Here is a 20,463-nt window from a genome sequence, read left to right as displayed (position 1 = left end):
ATTTTTCGATGTAAAATCAAATTTGCAATCAAAAACTACTTTAGTGAAATTTTGATAAAGTGCACCGTTTTCAAGTTAAATCCATTTTTAGGTAACTTTTTCGAAAATAGTCGCAGTTTTTCATTTTTTTGAATTAGTGCACATGTTTGCTCAATATTGAATTTTTTTTTTTGAAAAACTGAGAAAATTCTCTATATTTAGCTTTTTGAACTTTGTTGATGCGACCCTTAGTTGCTGAGATATTGCCATGCAAAGGTTAGTTATTGATTGTTGAAAAATTTTTACGACCAATATTTAGATTTTTTGAAAAAATCAGTATTGATTAAAAAAATCATAACTCGGTCAAAGATTTTTTGCACAACCTGGAAATTTCTGAAAAGTTGGCATATGATGTCCTCTTAAACATATCAAAAAATGAAAAAAATTAAAAATAGTGTTTTTTTGCAAATCAAGTTTTAGTGACAAAAAATTAAATAAAAAAATCACCAAATTTTTGTTTACTGTGTATCATTTTTTTCCAGTGTAGTCCATATCCGTACCTACAACTTTGCCCAAGACACCAAATCGATCAAAAAATTCCTTCAAAAGATACAGATTTTTGAATTTACATAAATCATTTTTGTATGGACAGCTGCCAAATTTGTATGGAAAATTATATGGACAAACTAATGATGCACGATGGCTTCTTTGGGCATACCGAAGGCACCAAAAAAGTTTCAGTCGGATAAAAAAATACAAAAAAAAAATCGAATGACCGAAATCTGAGAGAACTGCTCATAAGTCTCTATGTTAAGTGTAAAATAATTGTTTTAAACAAGTTGCAAAATAACTATTTCCCCCAAACGAGTTGTGGCTTTGAAGAGTTTGATCAATCCATCCAATCCTGGAAAACACTTTTATGTAGGATTTTCAAAAACCAAACAGTAATGAAAAGTTTTACTTATCTTAACATGTGCTGACAAGTTTAACTTTTCAGCACTCAAATGATAACTAGGATGAACTGTTTGAACAACGGAATTTAAAAAATAACTTGATTAATTTTGTTCATATATTTATAACAAATTTTAACTGTTGAATTGATATTGATATCATGGCAGCAAAACTTATTTTATTAAAAAAAAAAATCGTAAAATAATCGTTCTCTCCTTTATCAATTCACCCAAAGTCGCTACAATCATCGCAAACAAATCTCGACGCTGCCAGCCTCAACAGGGCAGGGATGACCTGAATTTCGAGACTTCACCGTCGACTCATCAACCCTCCTCCTTCACTCTTTCCCACATTTCAACTTTGTAGTGGTGAATCGGTCATGGTCACCGGTTCCCCCTGGCCGAAACGATGTGCTAATCAACACACGTGTAAATAAGCCGTTGAAGGCCAGACACGAACTGGGCCCTCAATTTAACAACATTGACTGATGGGTTGCGGAGGGGTTTGGGGCTTTTTTTGCGAGCAACAGCAAGGATTTGGGACGGGGGAAAACGTCTAGCGCCGGAAAGTTATTTTGATCGTGATAAACGGTATCAAATTGGAAATCACTGCACGGTGGTGCAGTGATATGGTTGTTGGAGGGGGGAGGGGGCGGAATCAAAATTAGGTTCGCATCGCTGAAATTGGGAAACTCGACAGGTTGATTGCAAAATTTAAATTTAAATTGCCTATTTTTGCAGCGGATTTTGTGAATGGGGTAAGCGTGCGAATCAATCAAAAATAATTTCTTAATGTTGATGAATGTTTGAGGAAATCAACTAAATTTTTTGTCAGATTATTAATTGAAACATTCTTGTATATTCTTGTTAATTGTTAATTGACTAAAACCATTTTTTTGTAATTGCCTGTTGCTGTTATGTTTTTTAGGGGAACTTTAACTTTTGTTTGCCTGAAAACCAACTGAAAACTACATAAATGCCAGAACAAAATAATTTCCAGCATTCTAGCATGTCAATACAATTCCCTTTTACATGTAACACTGGTGAATTACTTGTTTCGACCCATTATTTGTATTGAGCATAATTTTTGCTTCATTTAACTAAATGTCACCCTCCCTAATTGTGCCATTTAAGGAACTCCTCTATGTTTTGTAAAAACTAATGTACTCAAAAATATTCTTAGAAATAATTGATAATCATTGATTTTGATATTTGGAAATAACGTGAAGTGTATCATGACCTATAGGCCAAACCCCTTCAATTTTTGTTGATATAAAGTTAGACATGGTTTTCAATGATTTTTAGTTCTAAACCGTAGAGATAAGACTTGATGTCAAGGGAAATTCCTGCCATTTTCCATAACTCAACTAGAAAATTAATAAGACATGTCACTTTATAAAAAAATTAATGTAACTTTTGAATCTGCATCAAACGAATGTATTCACCTAAAGGATAACTTATTGTAGCATTGCAGTGTTATTTTTGTTTAGAGTGTAAGAGTGTTTTATTTTAAAAATCGAAATTTTCACAAAACATCCAATTTTGTGTTATTGAACAATATCATGAATAGTTTTAGTTGGAACAATGTGGACGGATAGTTTTTGACACAAAAAAGCAAGGGCTTGTGATTTTTCACGATTTTGCGTAATATTGAATGTTTGGCTCTTTTGAAATGCTAGTCTTGATTTATTTATTTTTTAAATATTGTTTTCGAAAATTTTAGGAATGTTTTATGTTTCAACATTGTCAATCGGACCATAAGTTGCTGAGATATCGACTTTAGAAAATGGTGGGTTGTTTGGATGAGACTTATAAAAAATCAATTTTTGCAATTCCGTCGTGAAACTACTTACTTTTCCTGTCATTCTTGAACGACGAAATAGCCTACTTTTCTGTACCAAAAATAACAGAATCGAATAGCAACACTTTTCAAAATAAATGCTGAAAAGTTCTACTTTTCAGCACTGAAATGGGTGCTGAAAAGTTGAACTTTTCAGCACTTGTTTCGAAAAGTAACACTTTTCAATTTTTTTTTTGATTTAAACGTTTTATAGACAAAATACATGAAAATTTGACTTAAAATTTCACTCAATGGGTGTTTTTCGGAATTGCAAAAAATGTTGTATGGAACTCGTTGCAAAACTTGATTTTTTCAGCACTCTTCGTATTTATCCAACTCGGTGAACCTCGTTGGATAAATGTACGACTCGTGCTGAAAAAATCTTCTTTTTGCAACTTGTTGCATAAACTACTATTTCCTGTTTTTAAACCATTGCACAGTGGGAAAAAAGGACCCAAAAAAAATACCGCAACATGATTTCGCGCAAACCATCGATTGCTATACACCAAAAGCTTCGTTTTTGTACCAGGACCAATAATCCGATGAAAAATGGCACTGCACGGACCGGTGGCCGGAGTACAGGCAACCGGAAGATCTGGATTTTTGGAAAAAGTGTCAGATTATTCCAATTATGAACTGATAAGCTTTCTTCTACCATGAATAGTCATGCAAAACAATCCTAGAATAATATTAAATACCATAGGACCCATCGGAACCGGTTCCACCGATCTCCGGTGGCCACATCCGGAACCGCATTAGGAAACAGCGTAAACTAGTCATGCGACATATCAAACTTCTTGATTTTTGATGGAGAGTATCCTTAAAATGTATTTTTACCTCCGGTGACCGGTTCCCAGGTTCTCCAGTGGCCACATCCGAAGATCATATTTGGCAAATTCCTGAAACCACTCTTGCGACATATCAAACTTCATGTTTTTAAGAGAGGAGTGTATAACTCATGTCCCCATCCAAAATCAAGAAGTTTGATACGTCTCATGACCAGTTTACGCTGTTTCCTAATGCGGTTCCGGCTGTGGCCACCGGAGATCGGTGGAACCGGTTCCGATGGGTCCTATGGTATTTAATATTATTCTAGGATTGTTTTGCATGACTATTCATGGTAGAAGAAAGTTTATCATTTCACAATTGGAATAATCTGACACTTTTTCCAAAAATCCGGATCTTCCGTTAGCCTGTACTCCGGCCACCGGTCCGTGCAGTGCGATTTTTCATCGGATTATTGTTCCTGGTGCAAAAACGAAGCTTTTGATGTGTAGCAATCGATGGTTTGCGCGAAATCATGTTGCGGTAATTTTTTGGGTCCTTTTTTCCCACTGTGCATTGCATGGCAATATCTCAGCAACTAAGGGTCGTATCAACAAAGTTACAAAAAGCAAAATATAGAGATTTTTCGCAGCTTTTCAAAAATATGTTTTTCAGAAGTGGGCAAACACCGCTAATTTAAAAAAATGAAAAACTGCGGCGATTGTTTTAAAGAGTCACCTAAAAATGGCTTTTATTTGAAAACGTTGCACTTTATAAAAACTTTACTAGAGTTCTTTTAGATTGCAAATTTGATTTTACATCGAAAAATGAAGTTGAAAAATATTTGCGACCAATGTTTCGATTTTTCGAAAAAAAATAGTATTGATTCAAAAAATCATAACTCGGTCAACGATTGTTTGCACAACCTGGAAATTCTTAAAAAGTTGGCATTTGATGTCCCCTAAAACATAAAAAAAAACTATCTTAATCCACCCATGTGGTTGGAGCCTTCCTCACTCATTACCAACAATGGCTGTACACAAATTTCATTAATTTTTTAGATCCGGAATAAAAAGTACAGAAATATCACTTAAGTGGCCATATCTCATGATAGGGTTTCCAGATCTTCAATGTTTTGGACTCGTCGGAAAGGTCTTTTGATAACCTAACAAACGATGGGCCGGATGGTGGATCTGGACATAGTTTACATACATTTAAGTGAGATCCGGCTTCCAAAAAGTACATCAATATCACATAAGTGGCCATATCTCGAGACAGGGTTGCCAGATCTTCAATGTTTTGGACTCGCTGGGAAGGTCTTTTGATAACCTAACCAACGATGGGTCGGATGATGGACCCGGACATAGTTTACATACATTAATGTGAGATCCGAATATATATGAATACACAATTTATACATAACTTTTGAACTATTTATCAAAACTTCAATCTGTAGAAAACTCGATCTATGGGACCCTAAACCAAGTCGAATGCAACAGCTTCAACAGGTCAATTCGGTTCAGCCAGTGACGAGAAACATGAGCTAGTTTGTTGGTCACATACATACATACATACACACACACATACACACACATACACACATACACTTGTTCAGTTTTTGATTCTGAGTCGATATGTATACGTGAAGGTGGCTCTACAACCTTTTTCTACAAAGTTCATTTTTAGAGCAGGATTATAGCCTTACCTCAGTGAGGAAGGCAAAAAAAAAAATTATAAAGTGTTTTTGCAAATCAAGTTTTAGTGACAAAAAGTTAAATTAAAAATCACAATTTTTTTCACAGTGTATCATTTTTTTGAGTGTAGTCCTCATCCATACCTACAACTTTGCCGAAGACAACAAATCGATCAAAAAAATCCTTCAAAAGGTACAGATGCTGCCAAATTTGTATGGAAAATTATATGGACAAACTTATGATGTAAAATGGCTTCTTTGGGCATACCGAAAGCACCGTAAAAGTTTCAGCCTGATTAAAAATACAAAAAAAATCGAATGACCGAAATCAGAGAGAATTGCTCATAAGATATAACTGTTTTTGTTCAAGGCCATGTTTGACCAATTTTTCGAAGTTCTACTGTAAAACTCAATCGTGTTCTTTTGAAACTATTTTTCTACGGAGTCTACAAAATTTGGCATGAGAATATGATATAAATCGACGAAAACTGATATGTTTTAGAAGACATAAAAAGGCAACTTGTGTTGTATGGATAAGTATGGACAGTTTTTTTTCACTATTATATCGTTTTTGAAACTCATGTCAAGTTTACAATTGAAAACAATATAGTGTTCCCTTATCTTAAATGTTTCGAGAAAGGAATTCCAAGTATCTTTCCAACAATTTTAAACTCTTATTTTGAATGTAATTATTATTCAATATAAAATAATATACAGTGCCATCGCGTTTTAGGCAACACGAATTTTTCAAACATTTCTGGATATCAAAAATCAACGTCAGTTTTGAAATTTTTCATTTTTGTGTGATGTTTTAGATTGGTTTTCGATCAACAATTTAGAAGAAAACTGAAGTTAGTCTCATTCATCAGTCATTTTTGACGAGAGGAAATGCGTCGTAAAGTCGTGTTGCCAAAAACGGGATGGTACTGTATAATTTTTACATCAATGTAAATAACAATATAAATGATGCCACTTGTACGTTGTCTTCGCGTTTGAAATTTCTTCATTCTTCAATAAATAATAATCCATGTTTTCCAAAAAAACATTATGACACTATCCTTCATTGTTTGCCTAGTCTAGCTATTGATGTAGTTAACAAATCTAGAAAAATAATTACAATTTTGAATTCAATCATATTTAGAACCATTGATGTTTTATTAAATCGCTAAAATCATTTTGTTTTGACACTCTCTTCTGATCAAGCAGTTAACAGTTACAAAATCGATACTGATATTTCTCAGTTTGGTACCGTTCAAATTGACGCAATCGAAATTCTTCGATAACACACCCGCCCAAACCTTCTCTGTTTGTTTCTCACGACCACTCCGAAAACAAAACTGTATGTGTACACACGGTTAATGTTTGCTCGTGTGTGCTCTCAGTTCATGCACTGAATTATTCACCAGGGGAAAGTGATTCATCATCATCATCGTCATCGATAGCACCGATACGGTCAGTCTGTCAGTCACTGATGATAACCATGGCCCGGTGCTAATTGGGTGCGCGGATAATGATATGTATTAGGTTTTCATAAATCACACCACCCAGTTTCGGAAATCAAATTATAACTGGTTGAGATTAATTGCTAGGTTATTTTCGGTATCGATTACTCGCGCGCCACAAGCGGATTAGTGCAAACCGATCATCAGTCAATTAACACTCCTCCGTCCAAGGCGGAAAAAAAGTTGGAACGCTAACTTCAACTCGCTGGTTCTCAGCCAAAACTCAACCAATCTGGATGATTCCTTTTTCCAGAGATTTGTACGGATCTCCAGATGAGCCTAGAACTTTGCAGATCTCGATTTGATCAATCCTCTAATTACTACGACTAAATTAGTCGGAGCAACTTTTTTTCCGCGTGTATTTCCGAAAAGCGACTCAAGCGGGAACATTTTTGCTACGCTGCAAAAATACAATAACTTTGCTAAAATGTTAGCAAAACCCATAAAATTATATATCAAAATTTCCGTTATGATCTCAGGATTATGGTGAACTTCTCAAATTTCCATTATTTTCTCAAAAAAATCACAAAACTACGTAAAACTACAGAAAAAAATGCCTCATTTTATGACTAGAACTTTATGGTAAAATCATTGATTTCATTGATTTTTTTCATGAAAATGTTTCAAGTGATCAAAATTATATGTTTCAGAATCATTCTGGGTGTGTTTCTTCCTGAATACTACAAAATTTTACCAAAACTACGTAAAATACAGAAAATTTTATGCTTTCCTTTAGAACTTTATTTGCTGCATGATAAAGTCATTGATTTATTTTATGAAAATGTTTCAAATAATCTAAATTATAAGTTTCTGAATCATTCTGAGTGTGTTTTCATCCTGAATACTACAAAATTTTACCAAAACTACGTAAAATACAGAAAATTTAATGCTTTTCTTTAGAACTTTATTTGCTTCATGGTAAAATCATTGATTTAGTTTATGAAAATGTTTCAAATGATCTGAATTATAAGTTTCTGAATCATTCTAAGTATGTTTCATCCTGAATACTACAAAATTTTACCAAAACCACGGTAAATACAGAAAAATTGATACTTTCGTTTAGAACTTTATTTGCTTCATCATAAAATCATTGATTTAGTTTATGAAAATGTTTCAAATGATCTAAATTATAAGTTTCCGAATCATTCTGAGTATGTTTCATCCTGAATACTACAAAATTTTACCAAAACCACGTAAAATACAGAAAAATTGATACTTTCCTTTAGAACTTTATTTGCTTCATCATAAAATCATTGATTTAGTTTATGAAAATATTTCAAATGATCTAAATAATATGTTTCCGAACCATTCTGAGTGTGTTTTCATCCTGAATATTACAAAATTTTACCAAAACTACGTAAAATACAAAAAATTTTATGCTTTCCTTTAGAACTTTATTTGCTTCATCATAAAATCATTGATTTAGTTTATGAAAATATTTCAAATGATCTAAATAATATGTTTCCGAACCATTCTGAGTGTGTTTTCATCCTGAATATTACAAAATTTTACCAAAACTACGTTAAATACAAAAAATTTGATACTTTCCTTTAGAACTTTATTTGCCTCAAGGTAAAATCATTGATTTATTTCATGAAAATTTTTCAAATGATCAAAATTATAAGTTTTCGAATCATTCTGAGTGTGTTTCTTCCTGAATACTACAAAATTTCCCCAAAACTACGTAAAATACAAAAAATTTTATACTTTCGTTTAGAATTTTTGCTTCATGGTAAAATCATTTATTTATTTCATGAAAAAAATTCAAATAATCTTATTTATAAGTTCCAGAATCATTCTGTGTGTGTTTTTTCCTAAATACTAAAAAAAATACCAAAACTACGTGAATTACTGTAAATTTGATACTTTCCTGTAGAACTTTATTTGCTTCATGGAAAAATAATTGATTTATTTCATGATGTTTTTTTCAAATGATCTAAACTATAAGTTTCAAAACTATTCTCAGTGCGGTTCTTCCTAAATACTAAAATTAAATTACCAAAACTAAGTAAAACGCAGAAAATTTCATAATATTTATAATTTTATGTTGGTATTAGAATGTAGAGCATTGTTTTGGAAGCTTATTGTATGGGAGCAGTTCTCAACAGAATCGGTTTTTTTTCCTTTAATTTTATTTTTTGTATTTTTTAATCCGGCTGAAACTATTTTAGTGTCTTCGATATGCCCAAAGAAGCCATTTTGCATCATTAGTTCGTTCATTTAATTTTCCATACAAATTTGGCAGCTGTTCATACAAAAATGATATGTGAAAATTCAAAGATCTGTATCTTTTGAAGGAATTTTTTGATCGGTTTGGTGTCTTCGGCAAAGTTGTAGGTATGGATAAGGACTAATAATACACGGTAAAAAAATGGGGATGCAAAAACCACTATTTTTAATTTTTTTATTTTCTTGTTTTAGAGGACATAAAATGCCAACTTTTCATAAATTTCCTGAATGGGCAAAAACTCTTTGACCGAGTTATGATTTTTTGAATCAATACAGATTTTTTCAAAAAATCTAAATATTGTTCGCAAAAAATTTTCAACTTCATTTTTCAATGTACTATCGAATTTGCAATCAAAAAGAACTTCAGTGATTTTTTTTATAAAGGGCACCGTTTTCAAGTCAAGCCATTTTTAGGTAACTTTTTTGAAAAAAGTCGCAGTTATTCATTTTTAAAATTAGTGCCCATGTTTGCCCACTTTTGAAAAAAATATTTTTGAAAAGCTGAAAGCTGAAAAGCTGAAAATATTTTTAAAAGGGCCAAACGTTCAATATTACGCTCTTTTGAAATATTAGTCTTGATTTTAAGTTTTTGAAAATATTTTTTTTTCGAAAAGATCGGAAAATTCTACAAATGTTTCATATTTCAACCATTTGTTGCTGAGATATCGACATTAGAGAATCGTGGGTTGTTTGGGTGGGACTTAGAAAACATCAATTTTCCTGTGTTTCAACCTTTGAATGGCAATATCTTAACAACTAAGGGTCGTATCAACAAAGTTCAAAAAAGCAAAATATAGAAAATTTTCTCAGCTTTTCAAAAATAGTTTTTTCAAAGGTGGGCAAACATGGGCACTAATTTTAAAAAATGAACAAATGCGACTTTTTTCAAAAGAGTTACCTAAAAATGGCTATAACTTGAAAACGGTGCACTTTATAATAAAATCACTATAATAATTTTTGATTGCAAATTCGATTTTACATCGATAACTAAAGTTGAAAAAATTTTGCAACGAATATTTCGATTTTTTGAAAAAAATCTGTATTGAAGTTTATATTGTATTTTTTTTGAATATTACTTTTCGGATGAAAACATACACATAAAGTTTTGAAAACTTATTATTTAGAGTATTTGAAACATTTTCATAAAATAAATCAATGATTTTACCATGAAACAAATAAAGTTCTAAAGGAAAGCATAAAATTTTCTGTATTTTACGTAGTTTTGGTAAAATTTTGTAGTATTCAGGAAGAAACACACTAAGAATGATTCGAAAACTTATAATTTTGATCATTTGAAAATTTTTCATGAAATAAATCAATGATTTTACCATGAAGCAAATAAAATTCTAAAGGAAAGTATCAATTTTTCTGTATTTTACGTAGTTTTGGTAAAATTTTGTAGTATTCAGGAAGAAACCCACTCAGAATGATTCGGAAACTTATAATTTTGAACATTTAAAAAAAAATCATGAAATAAATAATTGATTTTCCCATGAAGCAAATAAAGTTCTACAGGAAAGTATAAAATTTTCTGTATTTTACGTAGTTTTGGTAAAATTTTGTAGTATTCAAGAAGAAACACACTCAGAATGATTCAGAAACATATAATTTAGATCATTTGAAACATTTTCATAAACTAAATCAATGATTTTATGATGAAGCAAATAAAGTTCTAAACGAAAGTATCAATTTTTCTGTATTTACCGTGGTTTTGGTAAAATTTTGTAGTATTCAGGATGAAACATACTCAGAATGATTCGGAAACTTATAATTTAGATCATTTGAAACATTTTCATAAAATAAATCAATGATTTTACCATGAAGCAAATAAAGTTCTAAAGGAAGGTATAAAATTTTCTGTATTTACGTAGTTTTGGTAAAATTTTGTAGTATTCAGGATGAAAACACACTCAAAATGATTCGGAAACTTATAATTTAGATTATTTGAAACATTTTCATAAAATAAATCAATAAAGCAAATAAAGTTCTAAAGGAAAGCATTAAATTTTCTGTATTTTACGTAGTTTTGGTAAAATTTTGTAGTATTCAGTAAGAATCACACTCAGAATAATTCGGAAACTTATTATTAAGATCATTTGAAATTTGTTGATGAAATAAATAAATGAGTTTACCATGAAGCAAATAAAGTTCTACAGGAAAGTATCAAATTTTCTGTATTTTACGTAGTTTTGGTAAAATTTTTTAGTATTCAGGAAGAATCACTCTCAGAATGATTCTGAAATTTATAATTTAGATCATTTGCAAAATTTTCATGAAATTAATCAATGACTTTATCATGCAGCAAATAAAGTTCTAAAGGAAAGCATAAAATTTTCTGTATTTTACGTAGTTTTGGTAAAATTTTGTAGTATTCAGGAAGAAACACACCCAGAATGATTCTGAAACATATAATTTTGATCACTTGAAACATTTTCATGAAAAAAATCAATGAAATCAATGATTTTACCATAAAGTTCTAGTCATAAAATGAGGCATTTTTTTCTGTAGTTTTACGTAGTTTTGTGATTTTTTTGAGAAAATAATGGAAATTTGAGAAGTTCACCATAATCCTGAGATCATAACGGAAATTTTGATATATAATTTTATGGGTTTTGCTAACATTTTAGCAAAGTTATTGTATTTTTGCAGCGTAGCAAAAATGTTCCCGCTTGAGTCGCTTTTCGGAAATACACGCGGAAAAAAAGTTGCTCCGACTAATTTAGTCGTAGTAATTAGAGGATTGATCAAATCGAGATCTGCAAAGTTCTAGGCTCATCTGGAGATCCGTACAAATCTCTGGAAAAAGGAATCATCCAGATTGGTTGAGTTTTGGCTGAGAACCAGCGAGTTGAAGTTAGCGTTCCAACTTTTTTTCCGCCTTGGTCGTTCGTGTAAGTACGGGATGCCTTGGACGGAGGAGTGTTAACGGGGCTTTTGGTTATTCGCTCCGTAATGATCGGATGTAGGCACATGTGTATCAATTTGCGTTTGAAGGCCGGTGAAAACTGGGCGCACAATTTGGAGCAATTGTTATGGAGGTTTTGTTGGCGTTTAAATTGATTGGTTTGAGTCTATTTGATTGAGATAAAAATTGTTTTCGGATAAACGATCGTTTACAGATGTAGCAGTTTTCGAATTTAATACAAAACAATGTTTCGATCAGATATAAACAGCCCTCAATGTGTAATACATAAATAATAAAAGTGACACTTTCTGAAATGCAATTAATCTCCTCAAACATTCGAAACAGCAAGAATGACGCTGTCGAGCGGTGAAAGTTCTGTTTCCTGTCCGGAGGAGTCGACGATCATTCCGACGGAAGAGAACCATTTCGCCTTTCTAATCTGCAGTCAGCTGCAGTGGTGATGGTCAACATCACCCCACAGAGAGACGTCACGTCAGCCAACCACGCCACCACGCCACCTGGTGACGCCGGTGTGTACGTGACCGGTAGTGGTCACCGAGGGTAAAACGCACAGTAAAAAGTTAAAGTTATTTTGTGTAATGTTAACTAAATTTATAAAATTTTAAACTAAAAAGTTAAAATTGCTTCACCATAACATATGAACTTTCGTTACAAATTGGCCCAATTATTTTTATATGCATCCTAAAGAAGATGACGGTTCAGACCTCGAGGAGACGTACGTGGACCCCAAAGAGTCACAAACATGAGCGGTGAGGGGACTGCATTTTGGCTTACTTTCATTATTTTTTTTTGCCCCAGGCATACCGAGGGGACCGAGACCACCATCACACCGGTGCATACCGGATGATGACGTTGTGTTTGAGCTAGTTTTTAGAAAGAATTTCATTCGAAAAGTCTTGCAACATCTATTTTAGTGGAATACAAATTAGCAATCAATAGAAAATAAAACGAAAAAATAGAATTTTACGCCATTTTGAAATCATTTTGTTGAAAAATACACGTGCGGTGTCCCGCGCTCGCAACATCCACTTTGGCACTGTTTGTGGCACATCTGGTCCGGAAAAGATAACTCATAACAAAATGTGTAATAATCAGATGCCGGCGAAATTTAGGCTGGTAGATTTGTGTTGGGCCTAAACTGGTTAAACACCATGTCGAAGAATATCTTTTTTAATGTTCTACACCCACATGAAAAATATACATCAAATTCTGTCGTAGTGGATTTGTTACAACAATGGCCAAGCGAGCTAAGGCGCCAGTCCTTACTGTTGGTGCTGGGTTTGAATCCCCTCAGTAGCAACTTATTATTTGTGTTTATAAAAAATGTACATGCAGTGTTTAATATTAAGTGTCTTTTGCACAAAGGTGATGTGCATGTTTTTGCATGCGATTTTAACCCTCTACTGCCCATTTTTTTTTTTAGAATTTTTTTTATTTTCCCCGTGTTTAGGAGGTCATTTTGAGCAATTTTTGTTCTACGAAAAACTTTACTTCTCTTGTTTTTAATGTTTTTCTTGTTTCATTTTTAGTGTTTTAATTTGCATTTACCTTGTTTAGTTTATGTTTGCTTTTGGTAGTATTTGGCCTATTCTACCACCTCCTATCATTACATTTTGCCTATCTATTTTTTCATGTTTTTACAGTTACTTTTTAATTTTTGCTTGTTTTTCACATTTTCCGCTATAAAATAGCACTATTATCATTAAAATTGTAAAAAAAAATGCGTAGATGCATAGTCTGGGACACTACAAAAATAACTGCATACTTCTTTTTACATAAAATATAGGACATGTTAGTAAAAAACACAGCCAAAGTTGACCCCTAAAAAAATAACCTTTTTTTAAAAACATTGGCAAAGTTCCATAAAACAAGTAAAACTTCCAATCAATAAATTTTCTAAAATTTTAAGCGTTCTTCTTTCCAATGCTTTTTTAAAATCAAAAAATGGTTGAAAAATGGATTTTACCGATTTTTTTAATCGAAGCTCGTCTATAGGCGGGGTTGGGTTGTAGAGGGTTTTTTGTTAGGTTTTATACATTGAAAAACGAATATTTCTGCATTTTTTTTCCAAATAGAGCATATTTAGGCTTTTTGCAAATTTTATATTTTGGGATCACAGATCGGAAAAAGACGAGCAACATAGGGAAAAAATATTTTCATATATTCATTGACATTTTTCTTTGAAAATAAGGCTTGGAATTAGAAGTATAGTTTTAATTTGAATATGACTCCCACCAGACTGATGTTTATTTTCGGGTGATTACATGATTTTTGTGTAGGCTTGGGTAGTCATCAATGAGACACTTTTGGTTTTCAACTTTCAACGATTTTTCTAATTTTTCATCGGCATGTTTTAATGAGCTTTTTGTTGAATTTTCTTTCTTTAATGTGTTCTAACATTGACTACACGTTTTCTCTTACAATATTACATAATGTTGCATACATTTTAAATGTCATAAAAAACGTTGTGAAAATACTCAAAATTTTCACAAAGCTACGTATTTTCAAAAAAAAATCTTAATATCTAAGTTTTTTACAATATGGGTATCAAATGATCAGAATTTGTTCATACGTTTTAAAAGCCATCAAAATTTTTTGAAAGCACTCAAAATTTTCTTAAAACTACGTATTTTAGAAATAAAAAATACTTAATTTTTTTTTTACAATATTGGTATCAAATAATTGGAATTTTTTTATACATTTCGAAAGTAATAACTTTTTTTTCGAAAATACTAAAATTTTTCACAAAACTTCGTATTTTTGAAAAAAAAACTCCATATTACAGTTTTTTAAAATATTGGTATCAAACGATCGGAATTTTTTTTAAACATTTTGAAGTCATATGCTTTTCGAAAATACATAGTTTGGTGAAATTTTTTAGTATTTTAAAAAATGTGTAAACACTTCGAAATGTATGAAAAAATCTCGATTATTTGATATTGATATTTAAAAAAAAAACTGAAATTTGGAGTATTTTTCGAAAATACGTAGTTTTGTTGAAATATTTAGTTTTTTTCAAAAAAAGTGTATTGTATATTGTAATAACACAAATTTTGAGGTTCTTTCGAGGAAAAAAATGCATTTCAAAATACAGGAAAAATACGTATTTTTTCATGTAATTATAATACGGTAATTCTCCGCCAACTCACACAGCAGTTGCCCCGACCCCTCTTTGATTTGCGTAAAACTTTGTCCTAAGGGGTAACTTTTGTCCCTGATCACGAATCCGAGGTCCGTTTTTTGATATCTCGTGACGGAGGGGCGGTACGACCCCTTCCATTTTTGAACATGCGAAAAAAGAGGTGTTTTTCAATAATTTGCAGCCTGAAACGGTGATGAGACAGAAATATGGTGTCAAAGGGACTTTTATGTAAAATTAGACGCCCGATTTGATGGCGTACTCAGAATTCCGAAAAAACGTATTTTTCATCGAAAAAAAACACTAAAAAAGTTTTAAAAATTCTCCCATTTTCCGTTACTCGACTGTAAAATTTTTTGGAACATGTCATTTTATGGGAAATTTAATGTACTTTTCGAATCTACATTGTCCCAGAAGGGTCATTTTTTCATTTAGAACAAAATTTTTCATTTTAAAATTTCGTGTTTTTTCTAACTTTGCAGGGTTATTTTTTAGAGTGTAACAATGTTCTACAAAGTTGTAGAGCAGACAATTACAAAAATTTTGATATATAGACATAAGGGGTTTGCTTATAAACATCACGAGTTATCGCGATTTTACGAAAAAAAGTTTTGAAAAAGTTGGTCGTCATCGATCATGGCCGTTCATGGTCACCCGCGACAGACACGGACGACGAAACAAAGAGAAACGCAAAAAGTAACTTTTTCAAAACTTTTTTTTTGGAAAATCGCGATAACTTGTGATGTTTATAAGCAAACCCCAGGCCCGTGATACTGACGTAGCTTGCTGAAGCCGCCACCAAATGTTTGGTGGCGCTATTTCGGGAATAACATTTCAGAGGGTCACAAATCAAAATATAATAAGTCTTATTTAATTTTGTGGAAAATAATCCTGTAGCTGCTCATATTGATTCTTTTCATTAAAATAAACCATAAATGCCGCCAACAACAATATATGTTGAGCATCAGGTCTAAGGCAAAGCTTCCCAGCAGGTGTCTTTTTCAAATCCTCTGAAATGTCTTCCGCAAATTCTTATTTGGCCAATGAACTTACAGATCATCCTAATGTTAATTTAAATCTACAATTTGAGGCGAAAAAACACGAAATTTTAAAATGAAAAATTTTGTTCTAAATGAAAAAATGACCCTTCTGGGACAATGTAGATTCGAAAAGTACATTAAATTTCCCATAAAATGACATGTTCCAAAAATTTTTACAGTCGAGTAACGGAAAATGGGAAAATTTTTAAAACTTTTTTAGTGTTTTTTTCGATGAAAAATACGTTTTTTCGGAATTCTGAGTACGCCATCAAATCGGGCGTCTAATTTTACATAAAAGTCCCTTTGACACCATATTTCTGTCTCATCACCGTTTCAGGCTGCAAATTATTGAAAAACACCTCTTTTTTCGCATGTTCAAAAATGGAAGGGGTCGTACCGCCCCTCCGTCACGAGATATCAAAAAACGGACCTCGGATTCGTGATCAGGGACAAAAGTTACCCCTTAGGACAAAGTTTCACGCAAATCGAAGAGGGGTCGGGGCAACTTTTCCCGATTTCGTGTGAGTTGGTAGAGAATTACCCAATAGCAATGTGTAGTTGACATCATCCCGACTTCAATACACTATAATATTTTGAATTTTTGATGATTTTTCATAGGATTATAGGCAATGTCTCCCATATAGCCAAAATCCCATATGCTCTGTGCTTCAGTTATGCACACACGCCTCGGTTTTGCATCCCCCATATGCGATGCTAAATCGAGGCACGACTGTAATGTGTTTTTTTATCATGAAAAACAGAAGAATAAGATTATTCCACAAAATCTGTCAATATTTCTACTTGGAAAAATATTTGCAACGGCCTTACTAAACAAAAAAATATTTAATTTTTTGAGTGCATGGACATTCAAACTCGAGATTATTGTGATCAATCTTCAAAAGCTATGATACACACTGATAAAATTAAGCAGTAAATTTTCTTAAAATTTAGGCCAATACACATTTTATTTTAAGTTTCTCCGTTCAATATTTTATGAAAATTATGCTTAAATTTAGATTTTTTTATTCGTAAATAGTCACTTGTGTGCTATCTTGTGACACGTCTACTGTTAATAGATAGATCGTATCATAAGAGGCTGCTATGTTAAGCTAGCTTAAGCTAAAAAACTCATGTATTACAGTTATTAATTTAAAATAATATTTTGAATAAAAATTGGAACGTTGCTTATACTGCCCACCATTGAAAAAACGGCTAATATCCACATTTGGCAAAAACGAGATATTAGCACCAGGTGGTAGAGGATGTTCCAACGCATCTCCTGGAACTTGAATTTCACTGAAATAGTGTTAGGACTTGGCTGCCGATGCGAAAAACCAAACGGCTAATATGCCACTCTTATGGGAAATTGCCTTGACAGTGATTTTGTGACAAACTCTAAAACGCGTTTTTCTCAGAATACTTGATTTGGCATAATAGCCGAATTTTCAATTATGGGCAGTATACTTACAAAATCTTTTTCTGAATTTTTTGAGCCCAATTATGTTTCAAAAATTAAATACTTACAGAAATTACTAAGAATAACCTCTACACAATAATGGAAAAAAATTTGGATGCACCAAACATTTTGGTAAAATTAAAAAAAAAATATATCAGTTTAAAACATTTCAGGAACTGCTCATGTTTGATAAAATGAAAAATCCTGAGGTATAAAGTCGTGTGGCTTTTTTCAGGTGACTCCAACTGCTCTCTGACTATTCAGAATTTGCCGATTCCATCTCCAACTCTCTAACAAGAACTGACTTCACTGATGTCAGCTCTACCTACGACTACGAGTCCATAGACAGGTTCTGAAATCTGAATTGTTATTTGTTGGGCTTTCATAGAAAAAATGAGGATCATAAAATCTAGCCTAACTTTTAAAAAGGTTGTATGACCGTCTTTTTATCGGATCCCTCGGGAAAATTTACGTGAAATACTCAAAAACGAGAGGAGTTTATTAATAAGATTTCGTGATATAATTTTTTGAAAATAAAAAGTAAGGGTTTCGACGAAAAAGATCGTTTTTTACTAAAACAGGCATCAAACAAAAAAAAATACAATATTAAAGCAGAAATTTATATTATACCAAAAGTTGCGTATTTCAACAACGAAAATTATAAATTTTCAGACATATTTCCAGACACCGGCAAAACGGCATATTCATGTTTCATACGACCTTTTCAAATAATTTGCTAGATTTTTGAAACTAATTAATTAATTATCCTTTAAAGTCCAACTAATCTCTCTTTATTCCCGTCCCCTTAACTCGGCGCACAGTGGATCTTCTCCGAACAAAGGCGTGACAAAATTAAAAAAATGTCTGGTATTTTACCAAATATGCAATATTTGGGTAATTTAGGGCAGCTGAATTCAAAAAATACATTTACTTTTTCATGAAATAAAGTCTTAGTACATTAGGGTGGTTCATAAATTATTATTTTTTAAATATATTTTTTTGCTGAAATTGTATTTTTTTTAATATCAATAGTAGCTTGGAACTTTGTTTGTGTGTAAATATTAACAAATAAAATGTTAGGGTGGTACCATATCACAATGATCCATAACCGAAATTTTGTTAAACAAAATTCTTAGATACCACACTTTTAATTAACTGCTTTGTCATCTTCCGAAAAGTTGATCAGGGTCAGTACAGTAGTAACGTTAGGGTGGTCCAGTTAATAGGGTGTTCCAAAATTTGTGTATTTGAGGAAAATTGTTTTTGGCTTCTATGAGATTATCTTAACATTTTAACTGTACACATTTTAGTAGTATCTGTAGTTTAAGTAGAAAAAGACCAGAAGACATTTCTAGAGTTTTTTTTAATGGTCCTATAAACATACGAAAAACAATAAATCAAAGGACCTTTAAAAAAAACTCTAGATTTTTGTTGAAGCCAACGAAGATTTCATTTCAAGTTTTTACCTCCTTCCCCTTTCTAATTTTCTCCAAATACTAGGGTGTATAACAAAGATCGTAACCTACACATTTAATAAATCCTTAAGTTTTTTTTTGGGACCATCCATAAACCACGTGGACACTTTTTTGGGAATCTCACCCCCCCCCCCCCACCCCCTCGTGGACAATTGTCCATACAAAAAAAACCTTTTTTGTATGGATCGTGAACCATTGCCATACCCCCTCCCCCTCAAGTGTCCACGTGGTTTATGGATGGTCCCTTTTGCATGAGAGTTATTAATTAGAGTAATTTGTGATACATTTTAATTTAAAAAGTTGAGAATAATGTTTTGAATTTTATTTTTTTATTTCCCATCTCCCTTCTCTCCTCATCCACGACAAAAACCAAGGTCTGCTCTGCTTTTTATGTACTAAGCTACACATAAAAATATGTATGGTAAAAACTGCTTTTTGGAAGACTTTTTGGGACAGTTGAAAAAAATCTTGCATGGTTAGGATACTCACAAAAAAATCTATCGTACCAAAAAAAAGTATGTAATGTCGTCAGGGGTGAGATTGGGTCATACAAATTTTAGCAATTTTGTATGACTGTATCTCACTCACCAGACCCAATGTCACCCCTGATGACGGTATTCATTAAAATGTTAGCAATTGCTCATAACTAATATGTTTATCACTGCCCGCATCACTTTGTTCCAATAATTCTCCACGCAGATACACATCGTAGCTTGTGTGCTATCTTGTGACACGTCCTATCTTTTTACAACAGACGAGTCACAAGATAGCACACAAGCACATGTGAAATTTTACGATAGAAAGAATTTCGCCGTTGAAGTTTTCAGTCATTCCAAGAGGAATATTTAACCAAGACATAAAAAAAGACGATGGAGAGGGGGGGCGGGGGTATCTAGGTACACTAAGAAATCCAAAATCCAGTATTATTTTTGTACATTTGTTGAATTCTTGAATATGAAGAAAAATTGAAAGGCAATTTCCATACCTGACTTTTTGATCCGATTCGTGAATAGAGTAGAGTAGATCCACTTTGACTTTTTTAGAAACATGCAAATTTTGATCTTTCGAGCAAGTAGGAGCAAAATCTGCTAATCACAGTCTGAAAGTACGTTAAATTTCATGACAGAAACTGCATACGAGACTTTGGTTACACCCGTACAAAATTGTTCCTGAAGGGTTGAAATTCGAAAAATTCTTGAAAATAGTTAATGCTTTCTTTCGTTTGAATAGCAAAAAAAAGGGGGATGCTGAGCTGAAAATTGACAAAAGTTTGGGAAAAAATGTATTTTTTGTTTGTCATTTTCCTTTAATTTGATTTTTGAAGCATTATTGACGTTAATTTCAGAGTTTTTTTTAATTTTTTTTTGGTAATTTTGAATTAAACTAGAATAAATTTTCAACAAACGATATTCATTATCGTTGGTTGAAAATTTATTCTAGTTTTTTTATAATCTTTAAATAAATTTGCA

The 20,463-nt window shown here is 32.3% G+C and overlaps 1 protein-coding gene across 1 annotated transcript in view; it reads left to right on the top strand.

The window, feature by feature from the left end:
• LOC120428854 (uncharacterized) overlaps positions 1-20,463 on the top strand; it is a 47,858-nt gene that overhangs the window by 9,266 nt on the left and 18,129 nt on the right. The gene's annotated exons all lie outside the window — the stretch shown is intronic.

Source organism: Culex pipiens, chromosome 1 (assembly GCF_016801865.2).
Source record: "Culex pipiens pallens isolate TS chromosome 1, TS_CPP_V2, whole genome shotgun sequence".
Classification (NCBI taxonomy): domain Eukaryota; kingdom Metazoa; phylum Arthropoda; class Insecta; order Diptera; family Culicidae; genus Culex; species Culex pipiens.
The sequence above is the reverse complement of the archived record's forward strand: the minus strand, read 5'-3'. Positions and strand labels throughout refer to the sequence as shown.